The following is a 26,548-nucleotide window of genomic DNA, read 5'->3' as shown; positions in this document are numbered from 1 at the left end:
GATCTCTTATATTTCTGAAGAGGGAATTGATTACAGGGGGAAGATGCTGGACATTTTGAGAGGCTGGGGAGGAATCTTACATTCTCTCCCACTTGAAAAACGCGAGATGTTCTCATCTCGCAAACTAGGGTAATTTCACAAGATGCACGAATATGAGACTAAGAGAAAATTTAATTAAGATTAACCACCAAGAAAAGTCTCAAAGAGAGCAAGACTCAAGACAAGAACAAAGATTTCAACTTTATTCACTCTTAGAACATATACAGTAAGATAGAAGAACTTTTTACAATTCCATAAGCCCGTCCATCATATGGTCACAAAAGCAGCACTCACAAGCTGCACACGTATAAGGTAACTCATCTATAGGAATAATTCGGCTGGATATTGCAGCACCTATCTCACTGGTATGAGGTGACCTATTAAAAGGACCTCTGAGAGGCAAGCTAAAAACGGGATAAAGGCATATCTTCTGGTGAGGAAGAAAACATGCTAGTAAGAAGACCCGCTCAGAAAATCCACCATGCCTTGATCTCATCACGCAGTAGTATCGGGGACCCAAACCCAAGGCTTCAATAACCATAGCCAAGCGGATATTGTTACGAAAGTGCTGCCGACCCCACAGTGTTACCCTAGTTATGTCTCGATAGGTCTCCGCCATTTGGTCTGAGCTACAGAAGTTCCCAAGTGAGGGAAAAGTGAGCGCTCATATAGTTCTATGAAATCCTTCTTCACAGACTCGCTTGCGTCTTGAAGGTGAGAAATCATCATGGATAAAACTAAGTCTTGCTGCCAAGCCATAAGAGAGATTAAGAAGGAGATCGATGGAAGTAAGATTACTGCGAGCGACAAGTAAGAGTTACAACTTATATAAAGAAAGAACTAGCATAACTTAGAAGCCAACGGGGTATCTTGCCACTGAAGTTTTACCATCTTTCCATGATTTGGGTTTGAAACATATTTCTATAGAAGGTTTAGATGAGATACAATATGAACTTTGAGATGATGAGGTAGAAAAAAGCTCGTAGGCTAAGTCACCTACTTTCATTGAATTCAAAGGAGGCCAAAAAGTACACACTGGATGGATGTGTGAGAGCCGTCCAGTTGGATGAAGGAGGCTGGAAGGTGCCAGTTTGCATAGGATGTAGGAAAGCTATTTAGTTATACGTCACTCCACCGAAGAGGTATGAAGACAAGTTAAAGGAAGCAGAAAGCTTCAGCCAGAGGGGGGAGCAAAACCCAGAGACGATACGTCAATCCAAGCAACAAGTTACTATTCGACAGTCTCTTGAAAGAAGAAATGATCTGGATATGGAAACAAGATAGCTTTTGAGTATGAGTATCTGAAGAGTATGAAGTTGGATATGATGCTGGAGCAATTGCTATCTTTAGTACCCAATTATCGGTCATAGCTAATCCGAAAGCTCATGGGAGAAGATTGTCTTGTCAAAGTTCCAACCATAGTGGTCCGTGCTGTTCTAGAAAAAAATAGAGGATCAGTCTGCTTCCAGAGTCCAACTATTTACGGATTGGGACAAGGTAGTTCTGGAAGTCACAGTTTAGATATAAGGTAAGACCCTCAATGGTGTGGTTCTTGATGGCGGATCTAGAGTAAATATCATTACGGGCATGCTAGAGAAAGAATTAGAATCAGATCCATTTCTCATCCGAGTGGCAGATTAGCATAGAGTAAAGCCACTTGGGTTACTTTAAAACTTTGAAATCCAGCTACTAGCAGGATGTGACTTCCCAGTAGCTTTCATTGTGTTGAAGGTGGAAGGAGTGGCTGAATCTTACCCCCCCATGCTATTGGGTAGACCATGGTTGAGACAAGGAAAGATTAAACACAATTGGTCAATTGATCAAATTGATCAAATTACAATTCGGAACTGAAAGAAGAAAGTTCGTGTACAAGTCGCATCCCATGATATGCTACAAGAATCCATGCGTCCAATTTGTGCTGAAGGATTGAACTGGCTGGAAGGAGTTGATGTGGATCAATTTTATCAACATCATATCAATCTTAAGGAGGATGTTGTTCACATTAAGCAAGCAACAGCGATACCGAATGAATCCAAATTATGCAAAACAAATTGAGGAAATTGATAAACTATTGAAACTCGGATTCATATATCCGGTGGAAAGGTGACATGGTTGTTGCCAATAGTGATTGTGCTAAAAGAGAATGGAAAGCTCCGTGTCTATTTGGATTACTGGAAGCTCAATGTTGCAACAAAGACAAATCCTTTCCCACTTCTATTCATAGATTCTGTGGTAGATGCCACCCCCGCAGACCTTGAGATGTATTCTTTCTTGGATGGTTTCACTGTATACAATCAAGTCTTGATGGCCCTAGATGATCGTGAAAAGACAGCTTTTGTCACAAAATGGGGAGCATTTGTGTAAGATTCCTCCTCAACCTCTCAGGATGTCCAGTATCTTCCCCTGTAATCAATCCCCTCTTCAGAAATATAAAAGATCTTGTTTCTGCCTATTTTGGCCTAGAGAGAGAAAATTTTCTAGAGAGAGATTATTCAGATTTTGAATATTTTTGGATAGAAAAATTTCTCATCTTATTAATATAAGTTCCCCTGAAATAGAAGTTCAAAAATATTTCCAGAAGGTGCATTAGAAATCAAGTATAATCTGTTCAAGAGGCATTATCCTGTTGAGGGTCAAGATTTTTTCAAAATTTTAAATTAAGGTTCCTATGGACCAATAAGGCTCATCTAAATGTAGGGAGGAGATAAATAGAAGAATAAAAGAAAAATCTCCCAAAAATGAGTAAATACTCACATAAGATGAAGAGTTGACTAAGGACAAGGTTAATAGTTAAAAAAGAGAGATATTTAGATGAAATGATGTATTTTTGACACCTCAGTATGGGGGAATTCCCCTCATGAAGGAGGCGCCTATTTCACATGCTTGAATGAGTTTTAAACTCCCAAATAATGAGATATTTTTATCTCTCCTCTCTCCTGTTTCAACTAGATCCAAAAAGTGAGCAAAACTGACCTAAAAATGGTCAAAAATTGACCAAACTGATCCGAAAAATTCTAGAATCAATTTTCTTGGTTAGAAGCTCACTTTTTCCTATAAATAGAAGCCTCCCCCTTTGTTGAAGCTCAATAGTGTTTTTGCACTGTTACCCTGCCTCTCCCAAGTGCCAAAAACAATGAATTTTACTCATAATTCATTAGTTTTTGACCTTCCCTCTTCCAAAAGATTGGTGGCCACTCTTGTTTCCAAACAAGAGTAGAACCCTCAAAACATCAAGCCAAAGGAAAGCTCTCAAATTATCAATGTAAGTTGGAGATTCTTCTCTTTTCTATTCTTTTATGGTTTTTTTATGATTTTTATCTTCTCTAAATTAAAAATGATGTTATGCCTCATTGCAAAAAGGCATTCCCCTCTCTTCTCTAGTAAATCCAACCATTCTTTATCCTAGATGAATGATTAATGAATAAAATCAAGTTTTTCAAAATGTTTCTCTTAAATAAGTAGATTTAAATACTCTTGGTGCACTTCTAATTAATTTTAGAGAATTAAAAATTAAAAAATGGTCAGCCATACAAAGGAGGTTACGGCAAAATTTTTTAAAAAATTATGAAATAAATTTCATCTTTTATTAAGCAAAAAGAGTAATCCCCATCGTTAGAGTATTCTAAAAGTGTCATTTTCATTCATGCATAAAAATATGCATATTGATTAATTTTTATAAAAGAGTGATTTTCAATAGAATTAAATTCTATGAAAGATACTTATTGATAATTTTTTTATTATGAAAGTGTTACTTTCTTCATTATGGAATTTTATGCTTAAAATAATGTATAAAAGTATATTTTCTTTATTACAAAGAGTTACTTTCACCATATTGATTTTTATGCATAAAAGTATGCATAAAAGAATATATTTTTTTATTATAAAAGTGTTACTTTTATCATTATTGATTTCTATGCATAAAAGTATGCATAAAAGAATATTTTTTAATTATAAAAGTGTTACTTTTATCATTATTCATTTCTATGCATAAAAGTATGCATAAAAGAATATTTATTTATTATAAAAGTGTTACTTTTATCATAAATGATTTGTATGCATAAACATATGCATAAAAGATATATTTTTATATTAAAGGTGTGATTTTTATCATAAATGATTTGTATGCATAAACATATGCATAAAAGATATATTTTTATATTGAAAGTGTGATTTTCATCATAAATGATTTGTATGCATAAACATATGCATAAAAGATATAATTTTTTAAATTAAAAGTGTGATTTTCATCATAAATGGATTTTATGCATAAAATAGATGCATAAGAGAAATTCTTTTATTCTAAAAGTGTAATTCCTACTAAATTAGATTTATGTATGGAAAGATGCATAAAGAATTTATTTTAATCCAAAAGTGTTATTTTCATCAATTTTGATTTTATGCATAAATAGATGCATAAAGAATTTTATTTTTAATTCAAAAGAGTTATTTTCATCAATTTTGATTTTATGCATAGAAAGATGCATAAAGAATTTTATTTTTAATTCAAAAGAGTTATTTTCATCAATTTTGATTTTATGCATAAAAAGATGCATAAAGAATTTTATTTTTAATTCAAAAGAGTTATTTTCATCAATTTTGATTTTTGCATAGAAAGATGCATAAAGAATTTTATTTTTAATTCAAAAGAGTTATTTTCATCAATTTTGATTTTTGCATAGAAAGATGCATAAAGAATTTTATTTTTAATTCAAAAGAGTTATTTCCATCAATTTTGATTTTTTGCATAGAAAGATGCATAAAGAATTTTATTTTTAATTCAAAAGAGTTATTCTTATTAATATTGATTTTATGCATAGAAAGATGCATAAAAGATTTATTTTTATTTCGAAAGTATTATTTTCATTGAAATTAAATTTATGCATAGTTAGATGCATAAAAGATTTATTTTTATTTTAAAAGTGTTATTCTCATTAAAATGGAATTTATGCATAGTAAAATGCATAAAAGGTTTATTTTCAATTCGAAAGTGTTATTTTCCTTAAAATTGAACTTATGTGTATGTATGAATGCGGATGTGGAATTGGATGTATGATGTGGATGTGTATGTAGAATAATGAATGCGAATGTGTATGTGAAATGATGTGTCGTCGATATAAGTGAATGGATGAGATGTGATGACATGTGAATTGGGATGTGAATATATGATATGTGATGTGAATGAATCTATGGAAAATGATGTGATTGGATGAGAATGAGTACACATATGAATGGAATGTGGAATAAGTAATATGGAATGATGAGGGATAATGTGGAAAGACGAGAGTTCAATATAGAAACTGTATTTATGACCTGTTTGACTGGTGATGAGATGGAAAATGATGTGATTGGATGAGAATGAGTACACATATGAATGGAATGTGGAATAAGTAATGTGGACTGATGAGGGATAATGTGGAAAGACGAGAGTTCAATATAGAAACTGTATTTATGACGTGTTTGTAAATGACTGTTTTATGTCAAGAATGCTGGGGAAGCATTTTGACCGTCTTGTGATTAAGGTCGTGGTGGAGACCTAACTGATAAAGTTGCAACTGCTATGACGGAGAGTCAATTGGAGGACGTCTCGCGTAGCAAGGTCGGCCGAGGTCTTGACCAGCCTCGGTTCGATTTAAATGGTGAGCTTCCGGTACGGTGGATGAGGGACCAAGGAAGCGGCCTATAAGTGAAGCGCTAAGAGACCTGCAAAGGATCCTAGAGGGTGCTGACCATACGGTGCTCGGGCTCTGGGTCGCCGAAGATACCCACACGTACGTCGTGGAAGATATTGGAACAAGGAGTAAGAGTTGTTTTCCGAAACCGAGTATGGATCTGGTTGATTAACCTTGCTGGTCCTCAACTGATAAGACCATAGCTCTCTTATATGGATCTGTTGATTGATCTTGCTGATTTCCATCTTGACTTTTATAAGTGAATATTTACCGGGTGCTATGAGCTAGGAACTATCGAAAAGACCCCTGAGTGAGCAGGTGGTGAGCGTTCTGGTTGCCAATGATGCCATAGATACTCCGATAAAGAAATGATTGGAAATTAAGATTCAACTGGATACTTGTGATCAGTAACACTATGATTTCATTAAATGACTGATTTAAATACATTTGCATCTGGGAAAAAGGCAATTTCATATTAGGTATGTAAGTGGTGTGACTAGTTTTATGTTTGCATGAACATCCGGCTAGGGGGCCTGGGAACTCTTTTCCCTAGTACCCGGGACAAAACCTAACCAAATTCCTAATTGGATCCTATCACTACAGTGGTTGGGTGGTTGGCTAACCCATGGGACTAGATGGAGTTAGGCTAGACTGATGGATCCGTAAAATGAGACTCAATTTCTATTGTGGTACGCTAGATGAAGTAAATCCCAGATAGTAATTGTTCTATGGAAAAAGGAATCAACGGCTGTGCCTCTTGATGGGGAAAAAAGCGTTGATCTCTATGATCCAAGTGTAAGTTTCGTCCTTGATCTGACCAAGTGACTTTAGGTTTGGTTGGATCAGTTTGGTCAGTAATGACCTTGACTATGTTAGAGTAAAATTTTATCCTGGAGGAATCGCCTGTGCTTTCCGGGCAAGGGAAGTTTTTCTAAGTTCGTTTTTGGAAGAACCGAGGAATTAGTCACCTGTCCAGATATCCGTGGGCGAGGCCCCGAGTGTAGATGTGTGCTACTTCCACTGGTAGCACCCAGAATCAGAGCTATTTGGCTAATGAGGATCAACCGAGAAGCCAAATATATCAAAAATTTATCAAGAAGCACTAAAAGGTTATAATTGTGTGATAAAATTCATACAATTTGATATTCAAACTGAAATTCATAAATTAGTAATTGGGTCTTCAGATGGAAGTACCGCAATTGTATGGAATCCCTGACTTGCTTGGGGCCTAGACATGATGGTATTTACCTTATAGTTCCAAGAACCATGACTACCCGTATATACCGAGGGTATAACTGCAGCTCTTTACTGGCAGTATATACAAGTAAATCTAAGACTTGAAATTATAAGCATTAATGCTATCCAGATGATGAATTCGAAATGATTTTTTAAATTCTGGTTGAGAACTGATGAGTTGATTTGGATTCTGATTGAAAAATGATGATCCCTGAAATTTGGTTGAAATAAAATAAGCTGAGCGAAACCGCAATGAGGATGAATGGGACGAGTCCCTGTGATAATGTTCGTAGCTAGAATGACATTAATGCGATTAGTGGATTGTGCTGGCAAATTGCTACTGTTAACTTTTGATCAGTGGATCAAGTTATAAATTAAAAATCTAAAAATTTGAAATCCCCATGGAGGATTGTTTAGATAGAAAAATTCAATCTAATGGACCATTATTATGTTAAAGATATGAACGAGATAATTTTGAATTAATTGTTAACTAATAATACATTCTATATGAGTATCTTTATCCCTTGACTCTGTGGGGAGCCGAGAACCCCGGAATCAGTTGAATCAAAAATCGGATTGAATCTTAAATAAAGAGACTTAACAAGAATTTTCGTATTGATAGGAACATGGATCGAGGTCGTCGTGGTAGAAATGTTAACCCCCAACTCGATGAAGAAGAGCTCGACCTGGATGCTCGTAAAACTCTTCATAGTTCGCAGCTTGGACTTTTCAAGGGTGAAGGGGAAAACTTGGGCGAGGCTGTGGAGAAGTGGATCGAATTAATGGAAGAATACTTCGATGTCACCGAGTGCAATGAGAAGAGCAACAAGGCTCTTGCAAGGCTGAAGATAGTGGAGACAGCTAGAGTGGCATGGAGAAACCACTGTGAGATAAATCATCTCGACCGAAATACCCAAACCTAGACCGATCTCAAGGCTTACCTCAGAAAGAGGTTTTGTCCCCCCCAGGCTTTCTTGAAATTAAGATGAATGAGTTCTTGGAACTAAAGCAAGAAAACCGGACAATTGAAGAGTACCATCAAGCTTTTGCCCTTCTTCTTAAATATTCCCCTCAATTGGATGAAGAGCAGCTGATAGCCAGGTTCAGTCGGGGAATGAACGAGCCATTGGATACTTTAGTCAAGAATGCAAAACCTATCTCAATGGCCGAAGCAGTAAGAATGGCAAAGGATTTCGCCAAAGCCTTTGATGTCAAAGTCCCGCCAAAGCCAACACCATCACCTTTCAAAAGGTTTTTATTCCCAGAAGGTGATTCCAACCTTCCTCTGCCTAAGAGATATCAGGGTCAAACCCAGGAAGTTCCAGAATGGAAGAAATGTCCTTTTCTCGAAACTCAATTCCCTGGATTTCAACTTCAGAAGTTCCACCCTTGAACAAGAGACCTTGAACAAGAGTGAAATGCTATAACTGTCAAGGATTTAGACATCGCAGCATGGATTGCCCAACTCCTTTTAGATCAAGGTTTTCAGGGTATGAAAATCAGGGATCAAGATTCCAGACTCTAGCCCCTTCCGTCCAGAGTAATCAGGGTTCTATCCGCCAAAATCAGGGAAATCCCAGAGGTAGGCCCTCTATCCAACCTGCAGTTTCAATCCAAAGTAATGCAAGACCTCCACCTCAGAATAGGGGAAGTCAAAGAGAGTTGTTCCCAAATTGACCGTCCACTTCCAAGGCAGTAATGCTAGAAGTGTTTGAAGAAGAAGATGAAAGAGATCATACTCCACCTGCGAGATGAGGACATCTCGCGTTTTTTAAGTGGGGTAGAATGTAAGATTCCTCCTCAACCTCTCAGGATGTCCAGTATCTTCCCTTGTAATCAACCCCCTCTTCAGAAATATAAAAGATCTTGTTTCTGCCTGTTTTGCCCTAGAGAGAGAAAATATTCTAGAGAGAGATTATTCAAATTTTGAATATTTTTGGATAAAAAAATTTCTCATCTTATTAATATAAGTTCCCCTGAAACAGAAGTTCAAAAAGATTTCCAGAAGATGCATTAGAAATCAAGTATAATCTGTTCAAGAGGCATTATCCTGAGGGTCAAGATTTTTTCAAAATTTTAAATTAAGGTTCCTATGGACCAATAAGATTCATCCAAATGTAGGGAGAAGATAAATATGAGAATAAAAGGAAAATCTCCTAAAAATGAGTAAATACTCACATAAGATGAAGAGTTGACTAAGGACAAGGTTAATTGTTAAAAAAGAGAGATATTTAGATGAAATGATGCATTTTTGACACCTTAGTATGGGGGAATTCCCCTCATGAAGGAGGCGACTATTTCACATGCTTGAATGAGTTTTAAACTCCCAAATAATGAGATATATTTATCTCTCCTCTCTCCTGTTTCAACTAGATCCAAAAAGTGAGCAAAGCTGACCTAAAAATGTTGGAATTAGGGTTGCAGGAAAGCACATAAAGCTTGGAGAAGAAGAAGCAAGAATGCACACAACACAAAGTGTATTAGATTGTGTCAATGTAAAAAAGATAAGTTAGCCCTAGAAGGATGGGCGTATATACAAGCCGGGGGAAAAAACCTCCTAAAGAGGGAAAAAGTGCCCCGACGGTCCAAAGTGTGTTCACACACCACTGCCTATATATATATGGCAACAAATCCCTCCTGGGAGTGATGGTGTGAACGAGAGCTGGCACTCATGTATAGGGGAGTGCCATGCTCGAAGTAGATCAGTCCACAAAGGGGAGCAAGCCCAAAGCTTTACGGAAAGCTTCGAACTTCTCACGAGGAAGTGCCTTTGTGAAAAGATCGACGAGGTTGTCCTGTGTTGGCACATAGGCCAAGCTGATCTCTCCTGCTGAGAGTCTCTCCCTGACATAGTGATAATGCACCTCCATGTGCTTTGTGTGAGCATGAAAAACTAGGTTTCTCACAACTGCCAATGCGCTCTGACTGTCAGTGAAGATAGAGGTGGCAGACTCCTGTCCAACACCCAAGTCAACCATAAGCCGTCTGAGCCACACACACTCAACCGTAGCTGTGAAAGCTGCCCTGTACTCAGCTTCACAACTAGAAGTAGCCACAGTAGGTTGCTTCTTGGTCAACCAAGATATGCATGAGCTACCGAGCATGAAACAAAAACCACTTGTGGACACTCTTGTGTCATAGCAACCAGCCCAATCTGAGTCCGAAAAAGCATGTAAATGTGGCGGCAACGATCCCCCCTTGGGATAAAACAACCCAAGATGTATGGTGCCACTCAAGTAGCGAAAGATACGTTTAACTGCCTTCCAATGCTGAGACCCTGGGCTATGCATAAACCTGCTCACCTGTGAGACTGCAAACTGAATGCCCGGCCTCGTAATGCATACATAAATGAGGCAACCAACAGCTGTCTGATAGAGTGTGACATCAAAGTGATCTCCAGCATCATGAAGACTCAACTTCAAACCTATCTCCATTGGAGTAGCAATAGGCTTGCAGTCTTCAAGGCCAAATCTCCGCAACAATGTCTCAATATACTTTGTCTGACACAAAGCAATACCTCCATCACATTGCTTAAATTGTATCCCCAAATAATGATGCAAATGCCTTAAATCTGACATCTCAAAAGAGGCATTCAAATCAGCCTTAAAATGAGCAATATGACTCTCATTTGGTCCTGTGAGCAGCATGTCATCGACATAGAGAGCAATGATTAGATATACATCATCCACATGTTTAACATACAAAGTGCTTTCTGTTGGACTATTCTGAAAACCATGTGCAGTCAAATATGCATGTATCTTTTCATACCAAGCTCGTGGAGCTTGCTTTAAACCATATAAAGCCTTTTTCAACCTGCACACTTTGTTTTCCTACCCTTTTTGAACAAAACCACGAGGCTGCGATACATACACCTCCTCATGCAAATCTCCATTTAAGAATGCAGTCTTTATGTCCAACTGATGTACATTCCAACCATTATGAGCTGCCAATGCACAAATGCTGCGAATGGTAGTCATACGACAAGTGGGAGCAAAGGTCTCATCAAAATCAATGCCCTTTTCTTGAGCATAACCCTTTGCAACAAGTCTAGCCTTATAGCGATCAACACTGCCATCTGGCTTTTGTTTCAACTTAAAAACCCACTTACATCCAATGGCCTTTTTACCAATAGGCAAATCACACAAAGACCATGTACCATTCTTCATTATAGCATCATATTCACTTTGCATTGCAGCCAACCAATTTTCTGAATTTTATGCCTCATCAAAATGAAAGAGGTTCTTCCTCTTCACACATACTAGACACAGCCAAAGCATAACATCTGATGTATAAGAGGCATGCTAAAAACCTGAACGAGTATGACTAGTCATAGGTGCATCAATCTTACTATCACGCAAGGTTTGCACCAGCCATTTTGGCATACCTCTAGCCTGCTCATTTTCAGCCCTATTCTCATGAATTACATCCTGTAAATCTGCATCAAAAATAGACTGATCTATGATGTCATTTGAAATCTGCATAGGCTGAATATTTACCTCATTAGGAGTTACATTTGAATTCCCACCTGTAAAGAGAGGCAACAACGTATCAAATACATCCCGTGAGCTCACACTTGTCTCTTTGGTACATGATAACAAAGGTTGCACAGCATCTTCCACAAAAACAACATCTCAACTAATCAAGATACGCTTTGAATGTGGATGATACAATCTGTAACCCTTGCTCTCAGCACTGTAACCAACAAAAATGCATTTGACAGCCTTATCATCCAATTTTCTGCATTGTTGCACATGCACTAAAGCATAGGCCAAGCAACCAAAGACACGCAAGTGACCAATAGAAGGCTTCCTGCCATGCCAAGCTTTGTATGGAGTAATAGACTGCAAGGCCTTAGTGGGACACCTGTTGAGTACATATGCAGCACACATGACAGCCTCAAGCCAAAACGCATGTGGCAAAGCTTGGCTCTTGACCATACATCGTGCCATCTCCATACGTGACCTGTTTTTCCTCTCAGCAACACCATTTTGTTGAGGGGTATACGGCACTGTACATTGGTGTTTTATTCCACGACTAGCCAGAAATGCATCAAACTCTTTAGACATGTACTCTCCCCCTCGATCAGAACGGAGGGTGCCCACAGTACAATTGGATACATTTTCAACCATAAGAAAAAACTGTTTGAAGCACAAAAACACTTCGGACTTTGCCTTCAGTGGATATACCCATGCATGCCTTGAGTAATCATCAATGAAAGTCACGAAGTACAAGTGTTGAGTTTGCATAGGCCCACATACATCACTATGTACAAGTTGCAATTTGCGAGTGGCCCACACATAACCATCCTTTGGAAACGCAGAACGCTGCATTTTGCCCAAAATACAGCCTTCACAAACATGTTTCAATGGTGCCTCAAGAGGGGGCAATGAAGCAACCATATCAAATTTCTGCAAACGCAGCAAACTAGCAAAGTTCAGATGACCAAAATGAGCATGCCATAGTTTTGCATCTGAAATTGCCTTTTCATCAGAAACTGCATTCGCTGAATCTTCCACACACTTGTCATAAGAATTGAGCCTATACAGCCCACGAAACAAAGTGCCAGATACAATAATCGTATCACCAGAAGTCAAATCATGAACAGTACATCTGTCATCCACAAATTTGACTACAAATCCAAGTCTAGCAAGCGCAGAGACAGACAATAGATTCTTCTTTATCCCTGGCACATACAAAGCATCTAAAAGTGTGAAAGCGCTGCCATTTGCAGCAGTAAGCATAATTTTACCAACGCCCTTCACTGGGTAAGAAGCATTATTGGCACATGTGACAGTATTCCCATTAGGGACAGCCTCAAGAGAAGTGAACATATCACGATGCGAGGTAATGTGCTTTGTAGCACCACTGTCAAAATACCATACATGAGAGTCAATAGAAACTGACAAACATGCATCATGTACAAATGGGTCATACTGGCAATACACGCTAAATGCCCATTCTGTATCCTGCACAACATTTACAGAATCTGCATTTGTAGAAGCATCCGCTATTGTGGCTGCATTTGACTCTTTCTTCTTTGCCTCTTTAGCCTTTAGCTTAGGACAATTCTTAATGACATGATCATTTGCCTTACAATAGTTGCACCTGGTCTTTTTCTTGCCTTTATCAAGAGCCTTCTCAGACTTATTGTTGCTACCTGTGGAAGGAGAAGAAGTTGCAGACCTACTAATAGGAGAAGAAACAGTGGAAGGGGCTGCTTTACCACTTCTTCTCTGCTCTGCTGGGGGCAGTAATAAATGCTTGATCAACTGCACGCTGCCTGGCCCTGTTTTGCTTGGATTGCGCTTCTTACAAGAGCTTGTTGACTAAAGTATCATACTTGACAGCATCAGGTCTGTCCTCATTAAGAAGTCTCCACGTGGAAGCAAAAGTCTGATATGTCTCAGGTAAAGCATCAAGAACAGTCTGCACAAGAGAATGATTAGGAATAATCTCACCTGCAGAAATCAACTATTCTTTGAGATCTTTAATCTCAGCAAGAAAAACATTCATGTCATCATCTTCTTGCATAATCTTCAATTCTAGCTCTTTACGCAAGTAAGCGATTTTTGCCTCGTTACGACCTGCACATACAAACTAGCTAGAATATCCCAAGCCTGTTTTGCTATTTTAGCTGAACGAATATGTGGGGTGATGTTACGTTTGACAAAAAGTGCAATCAAGGCATGAGCCTGTGCATCTTTACCATCCCAATGAGCTTGTTCAGCAGTGGGTAAAACAGCAGCAATAGTAGAGCTGCTAGAACTTGCAACATCCTCAACAGATCCTACATCCACAGAACCTAGACGTACATCCATACCCTGCACAATGTTCCACACTCCTTTTACAACCAAAACATGCTGCATCATGTATGCCCAAAGTGGGTAGTTGCTGTCTCCATCCAATTTGTCATCAGCAGATAACATGCGAAATACATCATTGCTGTTATCAGCCATGGCCATTGACTGAAACTGATGCAAAAGCTACCTGTAATGAAGCAAACACTGAACAGAAAACAACTCGTGCTATGTAGCACGGTCCACAATAGAGTACGTATGCCTGTTTTGCAGAAAACTGCACTATCAAAATTTCTACAGAAAATGACGAACACCTGTGCAGAACTTGAAATGCAAAAACGGAGCCCGAAACGACCTCATATGTGATTTCTGAGAACGCCAAGTCCTACGGGCTTATTTGCAGAGTATAGGGACCTGGAAGCGCTTGTGAAAGCTCACCTCAATTGGAGAACGTGAGTCGGAGGGTGCTGGCGGTGTAGCCCTGGGAGCCGATGCCTGCTCTGATACCAATTGTTGGAATTAGGGTTGCAGGAAAGCACACAAAGCTTGGAGAAGAAGAAGCAAGAATGCACACAACACAAAGTGTATTAGATTGTGTCAATGTACAAAAGATAAGTTAGCCCTAGAAGGATGGGCGTATATACAAGTCGGGGAAAAAAACCTCCTAAAGAGGGAAAAAGTGTCCCGGCGGTCCAAAGTGTGTTCACACACATCACTGCCTATATATATATATGGCAACAAAAAAATGGTCAAAAATTGACCAAACTGATTCGAAAAATTCTAGAATCAGTTTGCTTGGTTAGAAGCTCACTTTTTACTATAAATAGAAGCCTCCCCCTTTGTTGAAGCTCAATAGTGTTTTTGCACTGTTACCCTGCCTCTCCCAAGTGCCAAAAACAATAAATTTTACTCATAATTCATTAGTTTTTGACCTTCCCTCTTCCAAAAGATTGGTGGCCACTCTTGTTTCCAAACAAGAGTAGAACCCTCAAACCATCAAGCCAAAGGAAAGCTCTCAAATTATCAATGTAAGTTGGAGATTCTTCTCTTTTCTATTCTTTTATGGTTTTTATGGTTTTTTATGATTTTTTTCTTCTCTAAATTAAAAATGATGTTATGCCTCATTGCAAAAAGGCCTTCCCCTCTCTTCTCTAGTAAATCCAACCATTCTTTATCCTAGATGAATGATTAATGAATAAAATCAAGTTTTTCAAAATGTTTCTCTTAAATAAGTAGAAAAATGTTTACTCTAGAATGATGTAAATACTCTTGGTGCACTTCTAATTAATTTTAGAGACTTAAAAATTGAAAAATGGCCAGCCATACAAAGGAGGTTATGGCAAAATTTTTTGAAAATTTGTGAAATAAATTTTATCTTTTATTAATCAAAAAGAGTAATCCCCATCGTTAGAGTATTCTAAAAGTGTCATTTTCATTCATGAATAAAAAGATGCATATTGATTAATTTTTATAAAAGAATGATTTTCAATAGAATTAAATTCTATGAAAGATACTTATTGATAATTTTTTTATTATGAAAGTGTTACTTTCTTCATTATGGAATTTTATGCTTAAAATAATGTATAAAAGTATATTTTTTTAATTACAAAGAGTTACTTTCATCATATTGATTTTTATGCATAAAAGTATGCATAAAAGAATATTTTTTTAATTATAAAAGTGTTACTTTTATCAATATTGATTTCTATGTATAAAAGTATGCATAAAAAAATATTTTTTTAATTATAAAAGTGTTACTTTTATCATTATTGATTTCTATGCATAAAAGAATATTTTTTTATTATAAAAGTGTTACTTTTATCATAAATGATTTGTATGCATAAACATATGCATAAAAGATATATTTTTATATTAAAGGTGTGATTTTCATCATAAATGATTTATATGCACAAACATATGCATAAAAGATATATTTTTATATTAAAAGTGTGATTTTCATCATAAATTATTTGTATGCATAAACATATGCATAAAAGATATTTTTTTTAAATTGAAAGTGTGATTTTCATCATAAATGGATTTTATGCATAAATTAGATGCATAAGAAAAATTCTTTTATTCTAAAAGTGTAATTCCTACTAAATTGGATTTATGCATGGAAAGATGCATAAAGAATTTATTTTAATCCAAAAGTGTTATTTTCATAAATTTTGATTTTATGTATAAATAGATGCATAAGGAATTTTATTTTTAATTCAAAAGAGTTATTTTCATCAATTTTGATTTTATGCATAGAAAGATGCATAAAGAATTTTATCTTTAATTCAAAAGAGTTATTTTCATCAATTTTGATTTTATGCATAGAAAGATGCATAAAGAATTTTATTTTTAATTCAAAAGAGTTATTTTCATCAATTTTGATTTTTGCATAGAAAGATGCATAAAGAATTTTATTTTTAATTCAAAAGAGTTATTTTCATGAATTTTGATTTTTGCATAGAAAGATGCATAAAGAATTTTATTTTTAATTCAAAAGAGTTATTTTCATCAGTTTTGATTTTTGCATAGAAAGATGCATAAAGAATTTTATTTTTAATTCAAAAGAGTTATTTCCATCAATTTTGATTTTTTGCATAGAAAGATGCATAAAGAATTTTATTTTTAATTCAAAAGAGTTATTCTTATCAATATTGATTTTATGCATAGAAAGATGCATAAAAGATTTATTTTTATTTCGAAAGTATTAGTTTCATTGAAATTAAATTTATTTTTATTTTAAAAGTGTTATTCTCATTAAAATGGAATTTATGCATAGTAAAATGCATAAAAGGTTTATTTTTAATTCGAAAATGTTATTTTTCTTAAAATTGAACTTATGCCTAAATAGATGTATAAAAGGATTTTTATAAAAGTGTTATTCCTACTAAAGTTGTCTTTATGCCTAATTAGATGCGTAAAGAATCTTTATATCAAAAAATTAGAATTCTCCTACATTCTATAAATACATGTGATAAGATGTGATAGGAATCAGATAGATGTAAATGGATGTGGATGTATGTATGTGGATGTGGATGTATGAATGAGGATGTGAAAATGAATGTATGAATGTGAATGTGGATATGGATATATGAATGTGGAATGTGGATATGGATGTATGGGATGTGAATGTGAATGTGGATGTATGGATGTGGGCATGGATGTGGATGTATAGATGTAGATATGGAATGTGGATGTGGATGTATAAATGTGGATATGGAAATGGATGTATGCATGTGGATGTGGATGTGGAAATTGATGTATGGATGTGGATGTGGATATGGATGTATGAATGTGGATGTGGATGTATGGATGTGTATGTATGAATGCGGATGTGGAATTGGATGTATGATGTGGATGTACGAATGTGGATGTGTATGTAGAATAATGAATGCGAATGTGTATGTGAAATGATGTGTCGTCGATATGAGTGAATGGATGAGATGTGATGACATGTGAATTGGGATGTGAATATATGATATGTGATGTGAATGAATCTGTGGTGATGAGATGGAAAATGATGTGATTGGATGAGAATGAGTACACATATGAATGGAATGTGGAATAAGTAATGTGGAATGATGAGGGATAATGTGGCTCCCCACTTTGACTTTGACGATCTTTTCTTCTTGAATGAAGGCTCCTTCAGTGCTAGTAGTGAAGGTTTGGTCGGGTAGGTTCTTCAAGGTACCCACCAATGGGCCAAATGCTTCAAGGTCATGCTCTTAAGAATGATTCCCATGGTATCCTCCTCTTTTATTGGAGACCAAACGCATGTAAGTTGTATTTTTTTGGCTCAATGCTTCCAAGGTCATGCTATTAAGAATGATTGCTATGGCATCCTCCTCTTTTCCTATGTGCTGGGCTAAATACTTGCAAGATCATGCTCTTAAGGAGGATTGCTATGGCATCCTTCTCTTCTAATGGACACCCAACACATGTAAGTTGTTATATAACACTTTTTTATTTTATTTAAATGTGCTTGGACTGACTCAGACTCTTTGATGGATGGTCAACCTGAAAAACTAATATTTTAGAATTATTTCAGAGTTCTTTGTTAGCACTAAATAGTTTCTCTATTTCATTCCATGCTCCTTTAGAGCAGCTATCTTTTAGAGTTATCTTTTGATGCAATGTGATGGATGAATCTATCACCTAGCCCTAATGCAACAATGGCTAGAGCTATCTCATCTCTTTGTTTACAGAATCTTTTATCTTTCCCTTCTAATTGAGGACATTTCTCTTTTCTACTTACTATCCCCTAAAGCCCATCTTTGATGAGAATAAACTTGAATTTTACTTGTATAGAAAATTAAGTTTTACTTGCCATGTATGGAAACTTGAGTTTTACTTGCCATCATGTATTTTGGAAATCTTCACCATCAAATTTATCTGCTACTATGAGTGAATTTGACATGGTTTCCTTATGGGGATGGGAAGGTCTTTATAATGGGGTTACTTATTAAAGCCGGTGTCTATGCCTTACACAAGAAGTGGAGATATGCATTTGATGAGATTAACACTTGCTAAATTCAAAAACTACAAAACCAAAAAAATACCTTGATTTGGGAGAGTGATTTGGAGTACTAGACTAAGAGAAAAATTGGTTTTGATGCCGCACAAGTGTTTAGCAACACCCCAATGGGGTAGATTAGAACCTTAAATGGCTCTAGAAATTGATTGTAATTATCACTAGTTATCTTATTAACTAAGGTCTTTTTTTGCTAGAGGAGAGAATGATTTGATAATTAAAGCTTCAATGGTGTTTAGCATGTGAGTTGAACCCATGAGCCAAAAAGTGGCAAGAATGATGTGAAATTTTGAAATTTCCAACCTTCAAGCTGGAATTTTACCGCCAACTAGCTGCTCCCTTTTGATGCCTTTGATTTGACCAAATAATACCATCCTTTCATGTGTTACAACTCTTTGAGTTGATATACCAGCTCCCAAGTGTTCCTTCTTGAAGACAATGAATCCAAAAACTTTGATTTTTGATGATTTGGATCTTAGAAAAAGATTTGAAAAATTTGCTAAGCTAGTTAAGTAAAACTAAAATTTTAATCTAAGCAATGGTAGGTTGCATAACTACTCTCGGAATGGTGGGTGCTCTAGTACTAACTTGAGATTTGCATCTAGAGATGATTAAGGTGTCTAGAAATGAATTAAACTCATCATCTTAGCATGCTAGCAATCAAGAAAGACATTATTAGCAGTAATGATAATGCTAATGATGAAGATGAAGCATAATGACAATGCAAGAGGTTTAGCTCAAAAGCTCATATGTTTTGATCCATTAGATAGAGTGTCTTTTAATAGGCTTAAGTACATCTCCATGAGCCATTAAACATGGCACATAATCTTTCTAAAGCATCCCCTAATCTTTCTAGATTTGAGTCCCATCTCCCTTGAAGTCAGCAGTAATGTTCTACAGAGCCCTCTTGTGAAGTGGAGAATTTGTTGCACTAAAAATTAAATGTGCAGCTTGCACTTCCTAGTAATTCCTCAATCATAGGGAATGATCTCTATAAGATGGGCCACTAGATGGAGTAGTTCCTTAGGGGCCTCGCTACCATATTTTCTTTCAATGGATAATTTGCAAGTACATCTTCTCCCCTTACTTAGCTAACTCCTCTCTTGCTTGCGTAGTTAGCAGGCGGAGGCAGTAGCATACCTAGGAGTCAGCCGAGGGAAATCCCCTCCTATGACACTAGAAATTGGATTTCGACCCCATAAGAGTGGACATGCGATTATGGATGCCTAGTTTTGCAGGCCCAGGTTAGTGCGGTGAATTAGCCTACCTCATGATTAGATCACGCACATTGAGTGCCGTTCGATCGGAGGAATAGATTCCTATTAGAATGACTATGTTTCCCGTGAGATAGAGTTAGGTCCCTTCATTTGCTCGTATCCTCATATTGTCAAGAGATTAAGGTGTCATTAATCGAAAATAAGGGGACTTATCTACCTATCAAAGGGTTTCCCTTGACCTAGCTAGGCGAGGACCTTACGCATGGTATCCAAGCATGGTTTAGGTAATTGTGTGTCGTATTGTTTGATTGCTAGGCTTTCTTGATAGACTAATCTAGTTATGTCGATGTAGGATGGGATGGATTGCTATTCTCAATTGTTAGTGTGTTCTAGTACATGTTGTTGCTCCCTAAACTTTGAGTTCTGTGATGCCATGATCCACATCATAGAAAAGCTAACCCTTCCTCACTACACTCGCATTGAGAGGGGATGGAAGAGGGATGAATAGTGGAGACATGGATCATCCTATTTCATCATTTGAGCAAATTTGGTTGGAAATCTTTCCATCAACCTAAGGTGAATTTGTTATATTGAGATGTTGCAAATGGTTTACTTGTTTTGGTCCGTTGGCACTCCTCAAAATGATACCCATAGAACCATCAATGGAACTCATATACTAAAAAATCAATGGGTCTATGACAAAGTGACCGAGGTTTTGCCTCCCAATAGAGTAGTTGTTAGCCAAAGCTCAACTCATGGTTTGCCTCCCTTCCCAGAGACTTATCGAGTTTTAGAAACCTTGGTAGATCCTCCTTAATGTTTCAATTCTAATGCCTCACAATTTTACTAGAAGCTTACCATCATGTAAATATTGATTTTTTGTATAACTCAATCCTTGTAATCAACTAGTTTTTCTTGTAAATATTAAAGCTTGGAATAAAGGATTTGGAATTCTTGCACTTAGTGTTCTTGTGATTAGGTTCTTGTGATTATTGTAAGACTAGGTAGCCTAAGTATTATAATTCTAAACTTAACCTCTCATTAATAAACCAAGGTCATCAACTTCTTGTTCCCAATGCATTATACATAGATACACAGGAGAAGAAGCTCCTGCTCAAACAAATGCAACCTCTCTCATTCAATGGGGCAAGCTCAAATATTGAAAGAGATGTGGAAGTTTGGATTGAGGCTATGGATGACTATTTTTCAAATGCCGAAATAGGAGTTAGAAATCAATCCATGCTTGCTAGGTTTTGTCTCACTGGAGATTGTAAACTTTGGTGGAAACAATGGTGTTAAGGCAAGGGGGTCACCGAAGGAGGTTCCTAGACTTGAATTTTTGCTCGGCATACCCCTTTGCAACAAGTTTGGCCTTGTAGCGATCAATGCTACCATCTGCTTTGCATTTTAATTTATAAACCCACTTAGTACCAATGGCCTTTTTGCCATGAGGTAGATCTGTCAAATACCAGGTGTCATTCTTGAGTATAGAGTTATACTCATCTTACATAGCATGCATCCAATGATCATCGTCTTGTGCTTCCTCAAAGGAAACAGGTTCCTCCTCATTACATAAAATAGAAATGAGAACATGATCCACATGAGAATAATCTACATGATGAGAACCTACACGAGTTTTGCTTGTAGGTAAAAGAGCTGCCAACTTGCTATTCCTCAATGTTTGCACAAGCCATTTTGGCATACACCTAGATTCTTCTACGGCTGCTCTCTCCTCATCCACTACATCCTCAATAATTGCCTCATCAAAAAGCTAATTTGCACCTCTAATGGCTGAAATTTAAAACTTGGTTGAGCATTCAATTGCTCTACATATGGCTACCCTCCATTAAATAAAGGTAGGAGCAAATCAAACATGTCCTATAAGCATACATTCTGCTCTTTTTTACATGAAAGCATGGGATGAATTGAGTTTTTGATAAAAACACCTTTACTTACCAAAATCCGCTTTGAGGCTGGATGGTCAAGTCTATATCCCTTGCTTGTTGAACTGTATCCCACAAATATGCATTTAACTGCCTTATCATCAAGCATACTGCGTTGTTGCTTAGGCACAAGAGCATAAGCAAGACAACCAAAAACATGCAAATGAGCCACAGAAGGCTTCCTGCCATGCCAAGCTTCATAGGAGTTTTAGACTGTAAGGCCTTGGTAGGGTATTTGTTCAACACATAGTTTGCGCACATAGTTACCTCTAGCCAAAAACTATGAGGTAAATCTTGGGCTTTCACTATACATCGTGCCATCTACCTGTTTGTCCTCTCAGCCACACCATTTTACAGAGGTGTGTGTGGCACTATACATTGATGCCTTATGCCTTTTTCAACCACATCTGCATGAAATTCCTTGGACATATACTCCCTCCCTCGATCTGAACGAAGGGTGCCAACTTTACATTCACATGCATTTTCAGCCATGGGATATAAAGTGCCTAAAGCATATAAAAACCTCTGAATTCTATATTAATGGATATACCCACTTATATCTGGAGAAATCATCAATAAAAGTGATGAAGTAGAGATATCCCCCAATAGATGGTGTCCTCATAGGACCACATACGTCACTATGTATAAGCTGTAGTTTCTTAACAGCTCTCACAAATTCATCCTTTGGAAATGATGCCCAATGCATTTTACCAAGAATATACCCCTCACATACATGTCTAGCAGTGTTACTGGCAAAAGTATGATGGTCGATGTTGTTGAAGCCACAATAGATGCTGTTGCACACCAAATCTTTGCCGCTGCACAGCCCAAACACCCAAAATAATCAAGCAAAACCAATCCAAAATGACGCCTCTCTAGAAACCTTGCGGTGCCCAAAACATGTCCGAAACACTCCCGAATCGCGCGACAGATCCCATAAATTTAGTATCATTTGTATACATCACACTACAGTATATACCTTCTTCTTCTAAGAGGGTATTTCAATCGGAGACAAAAAAAAAATAGGGTCGTGGAGGAGGGAGGCAGACTACTAGCTCTAATACCAATTGTTGGAATCGGGGTTAGGGTTGCAACAATGCACACACATAAGATAGAAAAGCTTGAGAGCACACAAAATCATTAGATTAGAATGAACAAATGTGTGCCAGATACAGAAGATAAGTATACACCCCAAAATGAGTAGATAAGAGGGTGTCACAAATACACTTGCTAATCACATTTACAAAACATTTTCTAAGAACTTTCAACATATATCAAATTATTCAAAAAAATATATAAGCTCCCATATTTTGATAAACTTCCATAATATGGCCTTTAAAAAAACATTTTAATAAACTTCTCTCTCTCTCTCTCTCTCTCTCACACACACACACATAATACTCTCTCTCTCTCTCTCTCTCTCTCTCTCTCTCTCTCTCTCTCTCTCTCACACACACACACACACACATGATACTTTCACTCTCTCTCTCTCTCTCTCTCTCTCTCTCTCTCTCTCTCTCACACACACACACTCTCTCTCTCTCTCTCTCTCTCTCTCTCTCTCTCTCTCTCTCTCTTACACACACACATGATACTTTCACTCTCTCTCTCTCTCTCTCTCTCTCTCACACACACACTCACACACACACACACACACACACACACACACACATGATAATACTTTCACTCTCTCTCTCTCTCTCTCTCTCTCTCTCTCTCTCTCTCTCTCTCTCTCTCTCAAACACACACACAATACTTTCTCTCTCACAGACACACACACACACACACACAATACTCTCTCTCTCTCTCTCTCTCTCTCTCTCTCTCTCTCTCTCTCTCTCTGTGTGTGTGTGTGTGTGTGTGTGTCTTGTGACGTTGATTTTACAAATCAGTCCAAAGTGCCAAATGGAAAGAAAATTAATAAAAGAACCTCCTAGTGAGGAAAAAAGTACCCCGAGAGTCCTAAGTGTGTTCACACACACATCACTACCATATAATGCTACAAGGCTGAAGAACTCATTCATCATAATGGTGGATTCATGAGATGAGGGAAGGTAGCGATCCTTCATAGCTTGTTTAATGTCACTTCAAGTCTAGGAACCTCCTTCTCGGTGACCCCCTTGCCTTAACACCATTGTTTCCACCAAAGTTTACAATCTCTAGTGAGATAAAACCTAGCAAGCATGGGTTGATTTCTAACTCCTATTTCGGCATTTGAAAAATAGCCATCCATAGCCTCAATCCAAACTTCCACATCTCTTTCAATATTTGAGCCTGCCCCATTGAATGAGAGAGGTTGCATTTGTTTGAGCAGGAGCTTCTTCTCCTGTGTATCTATGTATAATGCATTGGGAACAAAAGAAGTTGTTGACCTTGGTTTATCAATGCTAGGTTAAGTTTAGAATTATAATACTTAGGCTACCTAGACTTACAATAATCACAAGAACACTAAGTGTAAGAATTCCAAATCCTTTATTCCAAGCTTTAATATTTACAAGAAAAACTAGTTGATTACAAGGATTGAGTTATACAAATCAATATTTACATGATGGTAAGCTTCTAGTAAAATTGTGAGGCATTAGAACTGAAACATTAAGGAGGATCTACCAAGGTTTCTAAAACTTGATAAGTCTCTGGGAAGGGAGGCAAACCATGAGTTGAGCTTCGGCTAACAACTACTCTACTGGGAGGCAAAACCTCGGTCACTTTGTCATAGACCCATTGATTTTTTAGTATATGAGTTCCATTGATGGTTCTATGGGTATCATTTTGAGGAGTGCCAAAGGACCAAAACAAGTAAACCATTTGCAACATCTCAATATAACAGATTGATTTCCAACCAAATTTGCTCAAATGATAAAATAGGATGATCCACGTCTCCACTATTCATCCCTCTTCCATCCCCTCTCAATGTGAGTGTAGTGAGGAAGGGTTAGCTTTTCTATGATGTGGATCATGGCATCACAGAACTCAAAGTTTAGGGAGCAACAACATGTACTAGAACACTAAGAATTGAGAATAGCAATCCATCCCATCCTACATCTAGACATAACTAGATTAGTCTATCAAGAAAGCCTAGCAACAATCAAACAATACGACACACAATTACCTAAACCATGCTTGGATACCACGTGTAAGGTCCTTGCCCTAGCTGGGTCAAGGGAAACCCTTTGTTGATAGGTAGATAAGTCCCCTTATTTTTTATTAATGACACCTTAATCTCTTGACAATATGAAGATACGAGCAAACAAAGGGACCTAACTCTATCTCACGGGAAACATAGTCATTCTAATAGGAATCTATTCCTCCGATCGAACGGCACTCAATGTGCGTGATCCAAGATAGAACAAATCTGCACTTGGTTTATAGAAGCTAACCCCTTTTCCTCTTGTCCTCACAAGGCATGGTCGCTAGCATGGCCCCCTAAAACGAAACTTGTTTGGGTCCTATTCGGATTGTAATAAATAAATATGTTGGAAAGTGACCCGACTCGTTGGGTCCACCCACCCATAGGATGGCGCCATCAGGGCACCCATTCACCCACTTTCAACCTAGTCACCAATTTATTTTTATCATCGAATTAGGTCCTACCACACTATGAAACATATACAAATAGTTTCTTTAATTTACAAAAGTTCCACAATGATCCTTAAAACAACCTTTGAAAACAACAAATATTTACATCAAATAGTTTCTACAGCAAAATGTTCACAAAAGAGATGCTGAAATCAGGTCGGCAGCCAGATCAAGGCTTCCATATCCATGTCCATAGACATATCCAAACCAAAACCAAAACCAAAACCACCGATGATTTAGAATTTGATCTTCTAGCATAAACCAGCCAAGCATACCTTACGAACTAAATCAACGAGGGCCAAGCCGACCTGTCACCCCCTTAGGTCCCCGGTCCTCACTGTACCGAGCCCTCTCACTCCTCAAGGGAGACGTCTTCTCATGAGGTAGGCTAATTCACCGCACTAACCTAGGCCTGCAAAACTAGGCATCCATAATCTTATGTCCACTCTTATGGGGTCGAATCCAATTTCTAGTATCATAGGAGGGGATTTCCCTCGGCTGACTCCTAGGTATGCTACTGCCTCCGCCTGCTAACTACGCAAGCAAGAGATGTACCTGCAAATTATCACTGAAACTAGGAAAATATGATAGCGAGGCCCCTAAGGAACTACTCCAATCTAGTGGCCCATCTTATAGAGATCATTCCCTATGATTGAGGAATTACTAGGAAGTGCAAGGTGCACATTTCATTTTTAGGGCAACAACTTCTCCACTTCACAAGAGGGCTCTGTAGAACATTACTGCTGACTTCAAGGGAGATGGGACTCAAATCTAGAAAGATTAGGGGATGCTTAAGAAAGTTTATGTGCCATGTTTAATGGCTCATGGCGATGTACTTAAGCCTATTAAAAGATACTCTATCTAATGGATCAAAACATATGAGCTTTTGAACTAAACCTCTTGCATTGTCATTATGCTTCATCTTCATCATTAGCATTATCATTAGTGCTAATAATGTCTTTCTTGATTGCTAGCATGTTAAGATGATGAGTTTAATTCATTTCTAGACACCTTAATCATCTCTAGATGCAAATCTCAAGTTAGTATTAGAGCACCCATCATTCCGAGAGTAGTTATGCAACCTACCATTGCTTAGATTATTAAAATTTTAGTTTTACTTAACTAGCTTAGCAATTTTTTCAAATCTTTTTCTAAGATCCAAATCATCAAGAATCAAAGTTTTTGGATTCATTGTCTTCAAGAAGGAACACTTGGGAGCTGGTATATCAACTCAAAGAGTTGTAACACATGAAAGGCATCAAATCAAAGGCATCAAAAGGGAGCAGCTAGTTAGCAGTAAAATTCCAGCTTGTAGGGTGGAAATTTCAGAATTTCTGTAAGATTCCTCCCCCAACCCCTTTTTGATGTCTAGTATATTCCCCTGTAATCAATTCCTTTTCTAAAATATAAGAGATCTTGTTTGTGGCTGTTTTAACCTAGAGAGAGAAAATATTCTAGAGAGAGAATATTCAGATTTTGAATATTTTTGGATAGAAAAATATCTCTTATAATTCAGATGAGTTTCCCTGAAACAGAAATTTAA

This window comes from Cibotium barometz, chromosome 66 (assembly GCF_041138505.1).
Source record: "Cibotium barometz isolate CiBa-2024 chromosome 66, ASM4113850v1, whole genome shotgun sequence".
Classification (NCBI taxonomy): Eukaryota; Viridiplantae; Streptophyta; class Polypodiopsida; order Cyatheales; family Cibotiaceae; genus Cibotium; species Cibotium barometz.
The sequence above is the reverse complement of the archived record's forward strand: the minus strand, read 5'-3'. Positions refer to the sequence as shown.